General features: G+C 36.9%; 1 protein-coding gene across 1 annotated transcript in view; it reads right to left on the bottom strand.

Moving 5' to 3' along the window:
• LOC139937664 (bombesin receptor subtype-3-like) overlaps positions 1–16,565 on the bottom strand; it is a 39,018-nt gene extending 22,453 nt beyond the window's left edge. Inside the window, exon 1 of the mRNA XM_071932913.1 lies at positions 16,166–16,565. The gene's annotated coding sequence lies outside the window, so the exon portion shown is untranslated. The remainder of the gene's footprint in view (positions 1–16,165) is intronic.
• Positions 16,566–17,295: the final 730 nt, after the last annotated feature.

Below are 17,295 nucleotides of genomic sequence, written 5' to 3'. Positions count from 1 at the left end.
TCACAAAAGGTCGTCCTTGAGAAAGAAAAAAGGGTGGAAATATATTTAAACTCGATCAAACCAATGGAGAGCTTTATCACAAATTCCGAAAATGTACTCTGCGGTAGTAGAATGTAGAACAAGACAAGTTTTCAAAAGAACATAATCTACCCAGCAAAATTTTACCGCAAGACAAACTATTCCCTCAACCTAACTAATGCCCTCAATATTTTGGTGATGACTAAAGACATACTCATGAACAAAGTGTTGCCATTAATTTGAAGAGGGATCACCAAACGTACATTCTCCCTTCAAGATAAAGTACTGTTACGTGACCACCAACTCCATGACATGTTTAAAGGTTTGGTTTTTTTGTTTGTTTTATTTCTATAGAAAATTAAAGGAAAACTAATTTATTTGCTTGTTCAACAACCAATGAATGCACTACCCTTTTAGCAAATTATTCGCCTTGGGTTGTTTTATCTGGTTGAAGGCAGTGGACACTATTGGTAATTACTCAAAATAATTATTAGCATAAAACCTTTCTTGGTGACAAGTAATGGGGAGAGGTTGGTGGTATAAAACATTGTGAGAAACAGCTCCCTCTGAAGTGCCATAGTTTTGGAGAAAGAAGTAATTTTCCACGAATTTGATTTCGAGACCTCATGTTTAGAACTTGAGGTCTCGAAATCAACCATCTAAACGCACACAACTTCGTGTGACAAGGGTGTTTTCTTCTTTCATTTTATCTCGCAACTTTGATGACCGATTGAGCTCAAAATTTCACAGGTTTGTTATTTTATGCATATGTTGAGATATACCAACTGTGAAGGCTAGTCGTTGACACTTACCAATAGTGTCCACTGCCTTTTAGTTTCGTTGCCTTGCGCAAAAATAACAAGGTGTTCTTATTTTAATCATTTACAAACAACCTACCAGCATTACTACAATAACCGAAGCAATTGTTTCCTCGTAAAAAAAAAAAAATTGTGACTTTAGAACGCTGTACTACCAGCATCATTCCATCAAATTGAAATAAAATCTTGTTCTATCCAGTTATTTTATGGACAATGAAGTATTTATACACGTAAATAGACTTTACGGCCCGGTCCCATAATGTTTTACGGCTCTTTATATCCAATCACAATAGCATAATGCACTTTTGAGAACCTGGGAACAGCGAAGGATAAAACTAACACCCCGGCGAAATTCCAGGGCCAACTTTCATATAGCACTTGACACATTTGGTAATCGTCAAAGACCAGTATTCCCACTTATACATATTTATAACATAACGAACCTGCTTAAATTGTAAATCGAAGCTGCACGAAAATAACGAAAGAAAATACAGTGCCAACACATATCGGTGTATGGGTAAAAAACAAAACTAATGTCATTAACTTGTTGAGTTTTAATTAGCAAATTAAAGTATACACTGTCAATACGCACAACAAGTAAAGCTATAAGCAAAAAAAAATTAAGTTACAAGCCAAACTCTCTTGCAGAAGTACATTTTGTGACTGGTATCCTGCTCATTTCTACTGAGCAGACTTTATTTTAAGCAGTATTTAGCAGTTTTATGAAAAATGAAAATTACCTCAATGAGCAATAACAATATAGTAGAACTATACCTCTTTAAATACCGATTACCTTGAAACCTTTTTGCGTTCGTTTAGCTTCCCCGGGTCGACCCCGGTGCGTGTTTTTTTTTTCTCTAGGACGAACGTGTGCAGATAATTACCCACGTTCGTCCTGAAAAAAACCCCGCCACACACCGGGGTCGACCCAGGGAAGCTAAACGAACGAACCCATAAATGATGAAGAATATGTCAGTAGTTAACCTACAGTATAACATATCACAATACCAATACAAAATTATCATATTGATTAGCTAATAGCTAGTCTATATGGTAAGTGTGTATTTGACTGTGCGTGAGAGTTTCCGTTAAGACCGTACTGTATCTAATTTGTGTAACTTTCTACTGTCACCCTAGGGCGATTCTGTTTGACATTCAAATGATGATATAATTCTCTCTTGACTTAGGTTGTATTATCACTTGTACGTGGAATTACTTGTAAATAATATGCATAGCTTGATTTTGCTTATTTTATACTGATTACTGCACGAATGAATATCGTAAAGCGTGCATGGCTTTTGGTGGTATAATTGATGAATATTCGAACTCTGTTAAGCAGCATTGATGAAGCCTAAGTAAATTTAAACTACTGATATATTCTCATCGGATAAAGTAGAGATGAAGCTTCAATCCAAAACATTCCTCAATACTTGTAGACTAAAGAACCAACCCTAGTTTTGTGTTTCTTAAAGCCACTGTACACCTTTGGTTGTTGTCAAAGACAGTATTCTCATTTGGTGTATCAAAACACATGCATACATTAACAAACCAGTTAACATTTGGTCTCAATTGGTCATCGAAGTTGCAAGAAAATATTGGGGGAAAAACAATACTGTTGCACATATTTATGTGCTTTTAGATGCCCGAGAAAGGCTCCAGGCCGGCAATTTGTTCAGATTCAATTCAATTATTTTAATGAGAGATTATCTCTTAGTCAAAAACTGCTAATTTAGAGGGAGTCGTTTCTCAAAATGTTTTACACTCGAATGGTAACTGATAATACCAAAAGTGTAGCCTGCCTTTATTATAATTGATATGCTCCGTTTTGTTCCTTCCATGAAAAATCAATCAACATTTAAATTAGATTCAGATCCCTTCATAAAAAAACATGTAGAGTTAATTATAACGTAAAGGTCACGTAGACCTTTGTTTTCCATTTAAATGATCACAGTGCCTTAAATCGGTCGAGTTGGTCCCTAAAAAAAGCGTTTGAAACCGTTTGTTATGAAATGTATAATGGTTAGAAAGATGTTTTGTGGATCATTATATTCTACTTTTTAATATACGATGGTGGAGTGAGTTGGAGCATAGAGAAAGGTTGGAGGTTGACTTGGTGTTCTGGCTGTGTTTTTTTACTACTACGACTAGCTGCATGTAGAGTAGTGGGAGGAGGGGCTTTGTATTGAACTTCAATGTTGAATTGTCAAGCAGGAAGTGAGTCATTGTCTCCACAGTAGTATAAGAGCATTGTATAGGACATGCATTTCATTTCAAACAGTTCCAAATCCTTTTTATGGTCTAACTCGCCCGATCCAAGGAACGTGTTCCTTTAAAAGCCAGAGAAATAATATCCCCAGTGATCGAGATCAAATCCGAATAAAGACCAAAGTGGAGTCAAAACTCAACATTTTACCAAAGTTCATGTTACCTTTTTAAGTCTGGGGGATCGACTGGGGAGTGGTGTTGGGGTGCACCACAAGGGGACCAGTATGTGTAGGTTAAAGTAAACCAGGAAACATAAAATGTGACTAGTTCATGCACTTTCAGAAATGAAAGGTTGATATTCCTGAGGTCGATTGGAGAAGTGCTTTCCTCGTTATTGCCAATGCTTATGGATACACCATTATATCAGAAAAGCATGGTGATGTTTGATAGAAGATAACCAGGTAGGCTTACTCTCCATCAAACTTTGACTGTATCTACATTGGCCTGTATCACTAATTGTATACCCATGTTGTTCTATTGTGCTGTCAAATCGTAAAAACGTACCCTGATTTTAGAAAACAAAACTAATAAGCCTGTATAGTTGCACTTTTTTGTTTTGACTGAACATGACGTTGGCTTCATCCTATGAATGAATAAGTAATTCCACAGACTATGTACAGCCATTATTGTAAACAACAGTTCAACATTCATAATAGCCGGTATCAAGATGTCCAGTAAAACATGATAATGTTATGAGGAGCTGGTTATGTGCTCTCCGTCATGATATACTTGAATTGTATAGGCCGTTTTCATTGTTTATCAAACATTGCTCATTATATAACACCCAAGCAGATCCTTGCCATTTGATTGGAGGATTGTATGTTACGTGATAGCAAATAAAAGTACCATTGCACGCTGAGTCACTCACCGTGCTTTTTCGTTCCATCCGAAAAGTTACCATTGCACGCTGGCAGCGTGCAATGGTACTTTTCGGATGAAACGAAAAAGCTGAGTAAAAACATCACTGCGTTCGCGTGGCTTTGGTAACGCAGCAGGTGTTCTGCAAGAAGGCATAGTAAAATTACTAGCATTCGGCTTCTACACAGTTGAAATTGTTTGTTTTGAAAGTTGTATCTTTCAATCAAAATGACAAAGATCTACTTGGATATTATATAAAACAAATAATGAATGTTTTTCATTCGTGCAATGGTGCGAATATGTTCATTCGTTGAAAGCTGGAATGTTCCATTCAACTCGGCTCCGCCTCGTTGAATAGAACATTCCATCTTTCAACTCATGAACATTCGCACCATTGCACTCATAAACATTCATTATGTGTATACTAACCGCCGTAACACACCCTGTTTAAAAAAAAAACTACTTGTGGCTGCAATAATTAAATCAACAACGTTCACTTCAAGCTACGATTGAATGAGTAATTCCACAGAGTGGTAAACCCAACATTGTAAATAGCAGTTCAACATTCATAATAACCGGTATCAATATACCAGGAAACCATGTTAATGCTTTGAGGAGCTTGTTATAGTCCATGTCTGCCTTTACATGTTTATAGTACGTTGTCACTACTGTCAAACATTACTCTCAACCACGTGGGCACTTTGGTGCTTTGGTGGATAAAACGTACATATTTTTGAATATAAAACTAGGAGGTTGGCTGCAATGTTGTTTACCGCACATGACATCAACTACGAATGAATAAGTAATTCAACAGACAGGTTATGTACAGCCAACATTATAGATAACAGTTCAGCATTCATAATAACCGGTATCAATATACCAGGAAACCATGTTAATGCTTTGAGGAGCAGCATTCATAATAACCGGTATCAATATACCAAGAAACCATGTTAATGCTTTGAGGAGCTGGTTATAGTCCATGTCTGCCTTTACATGTTTATAGTACGAATTAATTGTCACTACTGTCAAACATTGCTTTAGGAGGTTGACTGCAATGTTGTTTACCGCACATGATATCAACTACATTCGCTTCAATTTACGAATGAATAAGTAATTCAACAGACAGGTGATGTACAGCCAACATTATAAATAACAGTTCAGCATTCATGTAGCCGGTATCCAGATATTCGATCGCACATCACATGGTAATTTATTTGTCATTCCATTCGTGGTACAAAGGCTATGTTACAAAAGTGTGTAAGATTAAAACCACAGATGCACATTTTAGTATACAAGTACAACATGCGTCAGGGTGTCTTTTGAAGAACAATTAATACCTCTAGATACCTCTCGAATAGCAAGGCATAGTGTGAGGGGGGGGGGGGGGGTGGGGGAGATCGATCACCCCTGGGAACGAAGGTGAGAACAACCCAATCTGTAATCTAGTCTGGCACCCTAAATGCGCACATGGGCATTTTGATTTGACCGAAAATGGCTGGTAATAAGTTGTCACAACTTTCTCATTACATATCTCTGGTCCAACCCACTTCATAATTCGTTAACAACATTCATGAAGCCATATCGATAGCCACACGCAGGCTAACATGCGCTGCACACTACAAAAACCACCATCCGTAGCCAAAGACAGTTCATGTACTTTTGGCAGTCAATAGATGTGTCACGGAGAAGGCACACAAAATAAGCAACCCTTACAAATTCGCAAAATTACACGCTCCATTTAAAATCATTCGAATCTCTTGAAAGATCTATTGTTGGTATTTTGTAATGCTACCTATGGGATTGGTATATAGCCCGGTTCTGAGAATATAGAAACAAACAACATTTATCCACTCAGTAGGAAATTAGAGTATAACAAGAAAACTCCCGGACTCGTAACGACGAGTAAGAGCAACAAAGAAACCATTTACTAATTTACTCAATCTGTGTTTGTCGTTCGGGACAAAAAAATATACTAATGACATTAGGCGCATGACCAATTTCCCATCTAAAATACTCCTTTAAAGGTCCTGTGTATTGAAATTTTGTTTTAAGTGTGAATTAACAAATAAAAAAACTAATGGCCCATCAACTTTGTGTATTACCAAATTTAAAAAGTTCCTATATAAAATTGGTCTGATATTAATACAACATATTACTATTTGTATGTGATTGTTATTGTTTATATTTTACCACATATTAGTCGTAGTCCATTTTGATAGTCCCTATGGTGACGTCTACGTCTACGTTCCGAATTTTCCCCTCTTTCATGGGCGCGGGTTTTAACCTAACTTTAGTTTGTTAACATTATCAGTATAGTTGTTTATTTATTTGCTCTCAAAAGCCTAGTCTTTGTTTTGTTGCTTCTTTTAGTAAGCTTATATTTATATTCGAGTTGGTTAGACATCTCCTCTAGAAAGGCAAAGGTTGTGGGTTCGAATCCCACCCAAGTAAAATGCCCGTGATATTTTTATGTAATTTAGGAAAGTAAGTATAATTTGCTTATACGCCCATTAGTGTACAGGTAAAACCAATTATAGTTGCATTTATAGGCTGATGTGTGCACGTTTCGTAGTTGAAACTTGAACAAGTCTTCGCCAACGAGAGAGGACATAACGCGCAATCAATTTTTCAGAAATGACGGAAACCTTTGGCCAGATGGCGAATAAATACCTCTCATAATGATTTGGATGTAAGATCGTTTCCATTGAGCAGTTCACAGGTTTGTGTTTTACTCGTCTTTGATTGTCTTCTGTCGTTAGCTATCACCGTGTGGAAAAAAAAATACAACCCGATTTCCCTTTAAGTCAGAACTATATTTATACTCGATTTTTAATAAACAGATCGAATCTGCCATAGAAATTAAAAGGACAAAGAAACACCAAACAAAGACATGATTAACTTATCTCGAATAGCCGAGTCTCCCATGGGTTCAAGTTTATCTTCTTTCTGAATAGTCAAAAGACAGGCCTATAATAACGAAGTGCATGTTTTGTAGAAGTTATATCTGAGGGAAAACGACTAATTGCAATCAGTCTGATTAGAAAAGCTCATACTCTATATACCAATCCTCCAGAGTAATTCTGCCATCTGGATTAATTTGCCGACGAGCAGAAAACAGCATTTCAAGACCAAAACAATTCCAATAATGCTTTTGTTCGATTTAGACCTCCGTAATCATAACATTTGTTTTTAACTGACTTAGCTCGTGCATTTTTAAGCTCACTGATGGCTGGTTTTAGACGTTATGTTTGTAATATTTATACTTTATATAAATTATTGATGCATTTTAATTTAGCTTAAAGGAACACGTTGCCTTGGATCGGTCGAGTTGGTCTTTGAAAAGCGTTTGTAACCGTTTTTTATAAAATGCACATGGGTAGAAAGATGTTGTAAAAGTAGAATACAATGATCCACACAAACATGCCTCGAAATTGCGTGGTTTTCCTTTTACCTTGTCGACTAACACGTCGGCCATTTATGGGGGTCAACATTTTGACTCCCATAAATGGCCGACCATGTTAGTTCGCACAGTAGAAGGAAAACCACGCAATTTCGAGGCAAACTTGTGTGGATCATTGTATTCTACTTTTAAAACATCTTTCCAACCATATGCATTTTATAAAAAACGGTTACAAACGCTTTTGTTTTGACCAACTCGTCCGATCCAAGGCAACGTGTTCCTTTAATTCAATTGTTTATATCCTTCGCCTTGGGGCAGAGTCGATCTGCAACTATTTTCCCTTTATAATTTGTATAACTGTAATTTATGATTTTAAATTATTATTATTATAATAATCCGCAAAATTCGTGAAGCATATCTCGTGTTTCCGATGGTTGCTTTCAAATGGGGTCACCTCATCTGATTAAAAATTGACAGATTGGCTAATGAGCTATTTTTTGTTTTGTTAGGGAAAGAAAATGAGTTCATGATCCTGCAAGGGGAAAACAATGTTTGATACCGTTAAATAATGAGAGTTCATGTTACGTTGATGACAACATGTTTCAGGAAGATTTTGTTGTTTAAAGTACAGGGTGTGGTCCCATGTGATGGGGACAGAACGACTGTCACACATGGCCGTAATTGTGCACTGTACTTTCTTTTTATACATTAAGGATATAGGGTAAAGAGTACCCTAGTGGATTACGCATAAGAGTTATTTACCAGCCGTGGTATATCTCCTTTAATGTAAGCGTATCAAGTGGCACGCTATAGAGACCAGTCCTATACGCGAGGGTCATTAAAAAAGTGCAATTTCCGAATCTGGAAAGATTATAGTTTTACTGCAAAATTTAAGAAATTTCAGGCAGAACAAGCTCATCGTTGTCTTCATTTTTATTTTTCTATAATACTTGGTGTTTGTCTTATGAAAGGCTGACTCGCTCCAGTCATCTATATAGTCTATTCCTGTCACACGTTAGCAAGTAACTTGTCTTGCGTTTTCACTCTGGAAACTCACAGTTAAGAATTGACTCGATTCCGGGTCTGATCTATTTTGGGTTACTTTGACTCAGAATCAATTTTAAACTGACCCTGAACCGTGTCAAACTGTCACGTAATCCAATTCACACTTCATTTTGTATAACATGTTCCGGGTCGGCTTAAACTAGAAATGGATCAGGTCACAATGGACCCGGAATCCGGGCCAATTCTGAACCTGGTATTCTAAAAGTGTACATAAAAAGCATACTCCTGGCAGTTGTCTATATCAGGGAGGCCTGACCCATTCTGGGTCAGTACGACCCGGAATCTGGTCCAAACGGATTTTAAACAGTGAAAACTGACACATAATCCGATCAAACCGCCATTTGACCCGGAATCCGAGTTAGTTCTAACCCGCTTTCTTGTAAAGCGTGTACATGAAAAACATATTTCTGGCAAATGTCAATGCCGAAGTATAATTGAGAGAAATGTTTAAAGGCAGTGGACACTATTGGTAATTACTCAAAACATTAGCATAAAACCTTTCTTGGTATACGAGTAAGTGGGAGAGGTTGATGGTATAAAACATTGTGAGAAACCGTCGTGCCATAGTTTTCGAGAAAGAAGTAATTTTCCACGAATTTAAATTCGAAACCTGAGATTTAGAACTTAAGGTCTCGAAATCAACCATCTAAACTCACACAACTTCGTGTGACAAGGGTATTTTCTTCTTTGTTCATTATTATCTCGCAACTGTAATGACGGATTGAGCTCAAATTTTCACAAGTTAGTTATTTTATGCATATGTTGAGATACACTGGTCTTTGAAGGCTAGATTTTGACAATTACCAATAGTGTCCACTGCCTTTAACAACTTAAAATAATTTAAGGTTTTCTGATGTCGTTATTGCAAACTTTGTCATAAGTTAATATTATTTAAACCCCAAAAAAAAATCCCAGCGGCTGTCTCAGCACCCACGCTACTCCTCAAAAGTCTAATGTACACGGTGTGACCGCAAATCTTCCACTCTAAACTCAGACATATACCACGCAAAGTCTTGAATCTTATTTCATTCAAACTCAGGGCAAATGTGTACACACACAAAGAAAGAGGGTGAAAGTGAGCAGGCGTCTTAATGTTCCACACAGCGATCAAAAGTCTACACTTTGTTTGATAATCCAAGAAACTTTGGAACCTGTATCTGTAATATCCAAGAAACTTTGGAACCTGTATCTGTAATTCCATGTGATTTAATAACCGGCCAATGTACTCCTTTATAGGGACCTTTTTTTTTTAAATAAACTGGAAACATTTTCCAATGTTTGGGGAGCAGCAGTTGATGGGAGAAACTTTATCTGTGATATTGCGTGCTACTGTGGACTGACAGGCTGTCTAGTCCCTAGGCTGTCTCGGTGTCTCCGCTTCAAACGGAAAACCACATTATGAAGGCTACAATAGAATATGGAATCATTTCGTATCACATTCGTGGATCTTTTGTATATATAATGTATTGATTGATAACAGTGCTGAATCCAATTAGGGAGAATTTATTTTTTTTTCATCTTTTTTTCCCGTCAAATATTTTAGTCCACCCCTCAAACCAACAGGTAAAAAACTGCATCGAAATGAGGTTTTAAAGTTTGAATTAAAACAACGACCAAGTTTACTTGACAGTTTCGAGTTCTATGGTTAAAACTCATACTAGTTACATCATGTGTATGTACTTTTGGTAGGACAAAAAAAAAACACTGTCCAGAGATTTACACTTAACTTACACAGTTTGAAGATAATGATAGCAGAAAGCTTCCCTAAAGTTATTACGTGCTGAGGTGATGTAATTGTTGGTACATGAGTAAAACAATGTCATGAAAATAATTTTGGTCTCATGAGACCAAAATTATTTTAAGCATTTGCAAACGTATCTTCATGACATTGTTTTACTCATTTCTCATGTAAGTAGTATTTGAAGGGAAGCTTTCCACTATCATTATCTTCAAACCCTGTAAGTTTAATGTAAATCTATGGACATTTTGAAAAAGTACCCACATCCTTTAAAGAGCGCCTATGTATGTTTCTTAGCGCTATAACCAGACGAGAATGTCAAAACAGATTGAGTTTAAGTAATGATTGAAAAGTGTCCAATGGAAGTGCCGCATGGATGTGATTGGGTAGCTTGTTCCAAAGTATATCAGCTATGACCGAGAAAGCACGATCTCGTTTGTGTGTTTTTTTTTTTGTTTTTTTTTGCTTTTTTTCTCCGACTTGACCATAATTTAAAACGATACGTTGTCTGTTCTGATCTGAACTTCAACATTGAGCATTCAGATTTGGAACAAAGTCAAACTGTAAGAAGTAATGGTAACTATAAAGTAAATTTTCGGGTACAACTCTGAAAGTGTAAATCTATGTTTTTGATGAGTGCTGGCTCTGTAAAGAGACTGTTATCCCAGCGTTTCGAACGGTATTCTCTGCTTGTCTTCAGGAGTCAATTGTATATATATATTTAACATGTATACTTAATTATCACAATTTTGTCCGTCAAAATGAAGATAAGCCTGGGGGTGGGATAAATAACAGAACAAAACATTTCCAGGTAAAATTAAATACAACGTACAAAAAAATATTTTTGAAATTAGGAGAAACCCGAAGGCGCGATAAGTGAGGACGAAAATGTCACAACTTTGCAAGGTGTTTTTTAGACAATGGATTGTAAGCTGTACAAAAGATCCACTACGTATAGGGTCCAGCCCTAAAGCTGTGTGCGTACTTCCATGTCCTTATAATACGTTTTAATCCTACTCAACTTGTTTCATTTCTTTAAAGGCAATGCCTTCTGAGAATATGAACGGATACACAAAATAACCAAAAACCTAATAAAAAAAAATGCGATTATGAAAGAATATCATATTCAACTACCCGCAGGTAAGGTTTCAGCTTCTGAATGTTTCTGTTAATCTTTCACCACGAACACGTGAAAATGTTTTCTCAGCTGTTCATTTCACCTGGCGAACATCGCGTGTTACTTCATCTTGCTTATTTTAATTAAAAAAAACTAACTTGATTTTTGTTTTTGTATTAGTTATTAATACAAATCAATTTAAAATGCCACTACATTGGTATATATGCAGAGCAGCCTATAAACTTTTATTTTTTGTTTTATTTTTTTTTCTTTTTTATCTTACACAAACATGGTAAGTGAGTAAACTCCCTCAAAATTAAGTTTGCAAAGATACTTCTCTTACTAATACCATCAAAAACATGTCAAAACATCTTAAACTACAGGCTTGTACGCCGTAGGTCACTTCTTTTATCTTCACCTTTTGGGTTTTTTGTAGACTGAGCAAGTCGGCTTTATATCATCCATTTCATAGTCACTTTCTATCACTTGACTAAATTTACCACTTTCGCTCCCGATCCATGATACACGTACTGTCGAAGGAACGAACGTATTTCCTAAATGTTGGTCTTCTTCCATGTACCATGTTCACGCACCACCGGTAGTGTTCACTGGAGTGAAAATGAGCTTACGTAAAACATACAAACAATTGACTAAAAAATTAAACAATAACGCGCCATTCGTGCAAAATAATGGAGCGATTTTAACAATAGCATGACGTCCAAGGCGTGGGTTACGTCGCATAATGCCCTCGGTGAACGCGCCATTCTTACCCACGAATGGTGCGCACCTCAAGTGTGTCTATTCATTCAGTAGAACAACAAATTAGTGCGATAAAAGTGAAAAATTTGAAGCCTTTTTTGCCTAATGGACCAGTGTTATTTGTTAGCACCGCACAAAGAGAAGTGACAATGGGATTAGTAATACTAAGTGCTTCACAGGAAATGAAAGATATACTTGAATGGTTATTTCGCCAATATGTAACACGCCCCGTGAACAAATATAATAAAACCGATGAAAAAATTGCAGAAAACGGTGATGATAAATTAGGTGTCAGTGTTTTAACTGGAGACTATATCGCATAAGATAATATCAGTTAGCTTGTAATGTTGAACAAATAATGTACAAGATACAAGCTAGGCCGTTTTGGAGGATTTTGAAACTTTAACTATAACCTGTACATGTTTGTTAATTTTGGTTTTTACCCATACACCGATGTGTGTTGGCACTGTAGTACTTTCCCCCGAGTCATGTGAACAAATATCACAGGCATGTTACTCGGGTGGGATTCGAACCCACGACCCTTGCAAGAGCTCGTTTTACAGGACTCGGGGAAAGTACTGAGTATACAGTGCTAACACACATCGGTGTATGGGTAAAACCAAAATTAATATTCGTTATCCCTGATGCAAAATTAACATCTCTGATGAAACTTGTTTGGTACGGCTTTTATATCTACAATTGTTCTTTGTCTGTTTTTTTCTCTCTTTCTTTACTGTGTGAGGATTCACTCTCGTGCGCCTTGATCACCGTTATTGGGTGGATTTTGGCGCCTCGTATTTATTATTATTAGTATTACTTTTATTTAATGTAAAGTAATGGATAATTATAATAGCGAGTTTGGATAACTTGAAAACCATCGGGTCAGGACGGGGCGTAATTGCTGTAACTCACGAACTCTGGAAACTTAGCGTGCAATTACAAGTAGGAATTCTCTGCGGGTTTTGATATGGCAGCCTAGGGATTTTCTATTACCACTTGGTGGACAGCTTAACGCTATGCTGGGCCAATACTTCAAGGGATATTTGATGAATTTGATGCAAAGTAATGGATTTTCAAAGGTACTTTTAAAGCTCTTTTTTAGAAATATTTACATCAGGTTTAAACCACCATTGGAAATCAGAAGAGATGCCTCCCAATATTCGAAGAATTGAGCGTTAGTGTTTATCTTTGTCGACTTTCGTAAACAAATTCAACCCTCAAATTTGACAAAGTTGCTGGAATTGGGCCTTTAACTTAATACTATTTTCAACTCTTTTCCCCAGTTATGAATTGTTTAAGTTTTTTCAAACATTTTTCGCAAACAGTTTTATCAGGTTTTATCCTCTGTTGAAATAAAGGGTCAGGAATTACCTCAATTTTTTTTTCTCGAGGAATTGGGTATTTGCGTATTCTAAAAAGAAAAGGATACCACCTTAAGGGTCACGACAAATTTGCCATCATGCCTTATGTAAAGGATTAGAGCTCCCACTAGCTACCGGGTACTCTCGATGGTCTAGTTGGTCAGACACTGCTCTGGCATTGCAAATGTCGTGGGTTCGAATCCCACCCGACTAGTATGCCTGCTAACACACTTCGGAGTGGGGTAAAACCAAAACAAATATGCCCTATGATTATCTCGAATCAAAGAAATTACGCGATTCTACCAGGAACAGTTCTACACCATCTTCCTATTTTGCTGTACTTTGTCTTTATGCAATTATTAAAGCACATAATATACCCATTAATAGCGTTCTGCAAACAACTAATTTTGCCAGAACCCACCCTTGAATCCTGTCTTGAGTACTGTGATACTATTAGTCAAACACGTTTTGTAACACAACCAAATAATATACCTTACGTTGATGCAAAGAATGTATAAGCATGCCTGAAGCAGCCGTTTTGAAGTCCACCAAAAGTGTCAGCATATTTGCTCAATAAAAAAAAGTTAAAAAATTATAATAACAAAAAACGCACAACTTAACCATCTGGCTTGAATTGGGCAATTGTTTTTATTATTTTATTTTATTTTCAATTGTTGGTATTCTAATTGCTCCACCTTCGTGCGTGGTAGGCGCCGACGTACATTTTCTCTCATACCAAAAACAAATATCCTGATAACGGTTTTTCCCCCGCAATATTGTGCGTCGTCCTTCATAACCATACCTTGACGTTCTTTAATCCATGTATTATGATAGCGTTGCGGGTGATGCATGTTGTTCAAAACTCATGTTGACTGACAAGCCAAACTCCCCCATACTAATTGATGTCTAGATTCCAATTGCTTGTGAAAATTACTTTACCATCGTACCATATTTTTCCCCGCGGCACGGGTAAAGGTTTTAACACTAGATTGGACAAAAAATGGAACGTCACAAGTGACTATAACAACTGTCTAAAGAGGTAGGAGAAATCTTGAGAAACCATGATCCAATTATTGCTAAATGTCGCCATGGCAACATTTTATTTTTGCCAACTGACATTATTAAATAAATGTCAAAAAAATGTATTGGCATAACTACTACTAAGTCCTTACTTGATTTGGGTAATTTTTCAGACATGTGAAGGTACTCAACGTTTAGCCCGGGGGAGAATTGAGCTTAACTTGTTTGTTCTATTACACGCAAAACTGAGTGACGTTCGCACTTAAACTTCAATTTAAACTTTAATGAATATTGGTGATCGTTTACAATGCACCATGTCTGTCTTTAAAAGGACACTTCTGGTGTAGGAGAGATGCAAAAGCAAGGCTTACATAGAGTTCCTTTTAAACGAACATTTAAGCACAAAAGTAAGTTTTCAACTTTTTGCTATGGGGGCCACGATTTTTTTTTTTTTTTTTTTTAAACCTGCAAGTTTGTGTTCTATTTGGTATTATTTAAAGAGGTCTAAATAATGACAGTATAAAGTTAGTTGGACATTCACGTTGGTTTGCACGGTGAATTTCTGCTTATATTTTTTTCAATATTGGACATTGAACATTCACATATGTTTGTACAGTGAATGTCTTTTTTTGCTATTTCGACAGTGCGGATTTGCAGGGGTTTGTACAGTGAATGTCCACTTTTTCCGATATTGGATATTACAATTAGAACTCACATTCGCAGTACAAACCTCTAATGAATGTACATTGTCCATACTCAAAGAGCAAAGATAGACATTTACGAACAAACCATAATATGAGCAAGTTAATGTTCAACATTAATGTCTATAAAACAAATATTCTCTAAATTGATGTCTAGACGTAGATCATAAGTTTCTCTCTCAAATAAAAAAACGATCATAGTCAATGCTCTGGTTGTGTTAAACTCACACGATTTCGTTGTGGTTTTACTTAAAGGAACACGTTGCCTTGGATCGGACGAGTTGGTCTAAAAAAAGCGTTTGTAACCGTTTGTTATAAAATGCATATGGTTGGAAAAATAATTTAAAAGTAGAATACAATGATCCACACAACTTTGCCTCGAAATTGCGTGGTTTTCCTTTTACTGTGCGAACTAACACGGTCGGCCATTTATGGGAGTCAAAAATTTGACTCCCATAAATGGCCGACCGTGTTAGCCGATGAGGTAAAAGGAAAACCGTGCAATTTCGAGGCATGTTTGTGTGGATCATTGTATTCTACTTTTACAGCATCTTTCTACCCATATGCATATCATAACAAACGCTTTTCAAAGACCAACTCGACCGATCCAACGCAACGTGTTCCTTTACTTAACGGCACTGGACACTTTGGTAATAATTGTCACATAACAGTCTTCCCACTTGGTGTATGCCAACATGCATAAAACAACAGATCTGTGAAAACCATCGAATTGCAAGAGACTAATGACAGAACAACACCCTTGTTGCACAATTTTGTGTTCTTTCAGATGCTTAATAAGAGGCTTCGGGCCTGAAGTATTTGATTATTTGAGTGAGAAATTCCCTCTTCTCGAAAACTATGTTACCTCAGAGGTTTTTCTACATTACTCGTGTCCAAGTAAGCTTGTATGTAAGCAAATTGTTTTTTAGTAAAATTACCAATAGTGTCCAGAGCACTTTAATTTGATTTTTAGGGTATATACAAAACATGTTTGTCATGTTGTGGCAGATTCAATCTGTCAGTTTGTGTCAGTTGAATGACTTACCCAAGTGGTTAGCTCAGTCGCTGCTATCCAAGAATAGAGAACGCCTTTGTGAAGCCAAGAACCCCAGCGGTATCAGACGGAAATATCCATTCGGCCAAAAAAGGGTCTTCCCGAGAAAATACACTAGAGTTGTTTCGAGCAGTGCTGAGCAAACAGAAGTCTCTTCAAAACAATCGTATATATGCCAGTAGCGTTACCATCCAGAGGTCCATGAGTTCATTATAAACATGTTTTGAAGACAAGACTAATAAAGTCAAGCTTTGCACAGTTAAGTCGCTTCAAACACATTAAGTCAGCAGCAGCTCAAATAGGTTCGTTTGCTGTAAAACGTATAACTCGCTCTGGGTGAGGTCAACCATAGATGAACATTCACAAATTTGTAAAATACACTGCTTTGTGGATGAACACACACGATACTTTGAAAAAGAAATATTGCATTAGATCACTTTTATACAACTGGCAATGTTATACCTCCCGTGTGCAGGACTGCACATGGGTAGTCTGTTTACCGTGTAGTCAGGTTGGTCGTGCTTGGTTGATGCCCAACAAAATAGCGCCATCTCAGCCTGAGTCAATTTGATTGGCCCATTACATTCTGTTGATCGGTTGGGACAGAGTTACATTAGTGCGTGATGGGGGAGTCGAATAACGATTGCTTGGCGTTGGTCACCGATTGCGTGCACCAGGGGGGCTGGGGAGGGAGACTTTGCTCATGAGCACGTCTTGCGAGTGTTTGAACCCGTCTTTAGCCAGGGTAGTAAGACTGAGATACAATACTAGGCGACTGTTCTTCTGCGAGACTAGGTCCTGGCGGACGCGACTGTCTCACTCCGTTTCTTTGGAGGATCTTTGAAAAAGATGGAAGATTAGGAAATTGCAATTTTGTAAGATATACTTTTGTGAGTTTTTTGTTGTTTTTGCGACAATCTTTAACAAAAATTCTGAGAATTAGAGATGATGAAGACATTTTTTGTCTCGCTATAACGAGCATTCGAGATAATCAAAAGTCAATTCTTTGCAATATATGGGCTCGTGGAGCGTTTTTAACGGACTTTGAAAACTATGTTTGCAATTAATTTTTTGAGATATATAACAGTGTTTTTGTTTTTGTTTTAATCAATACAGTAAGT

Source organism: Asterias amurensis, chromosome 5, assembly GCF_032118995.1.
Source record: "Asterias amurensis chromosome 5, ASM3211899v1".
In the NCBI taxonomy this organism is placed as follows: Eukaryota; Metazoa; Echinodermata; class Asteroidea; order Forcipulatida; family Asteriidae; genus Asterias; species Asterias amurensis.
This window is presented reverse-complemented; position numbering and strand designations above follow the sequence as displayed.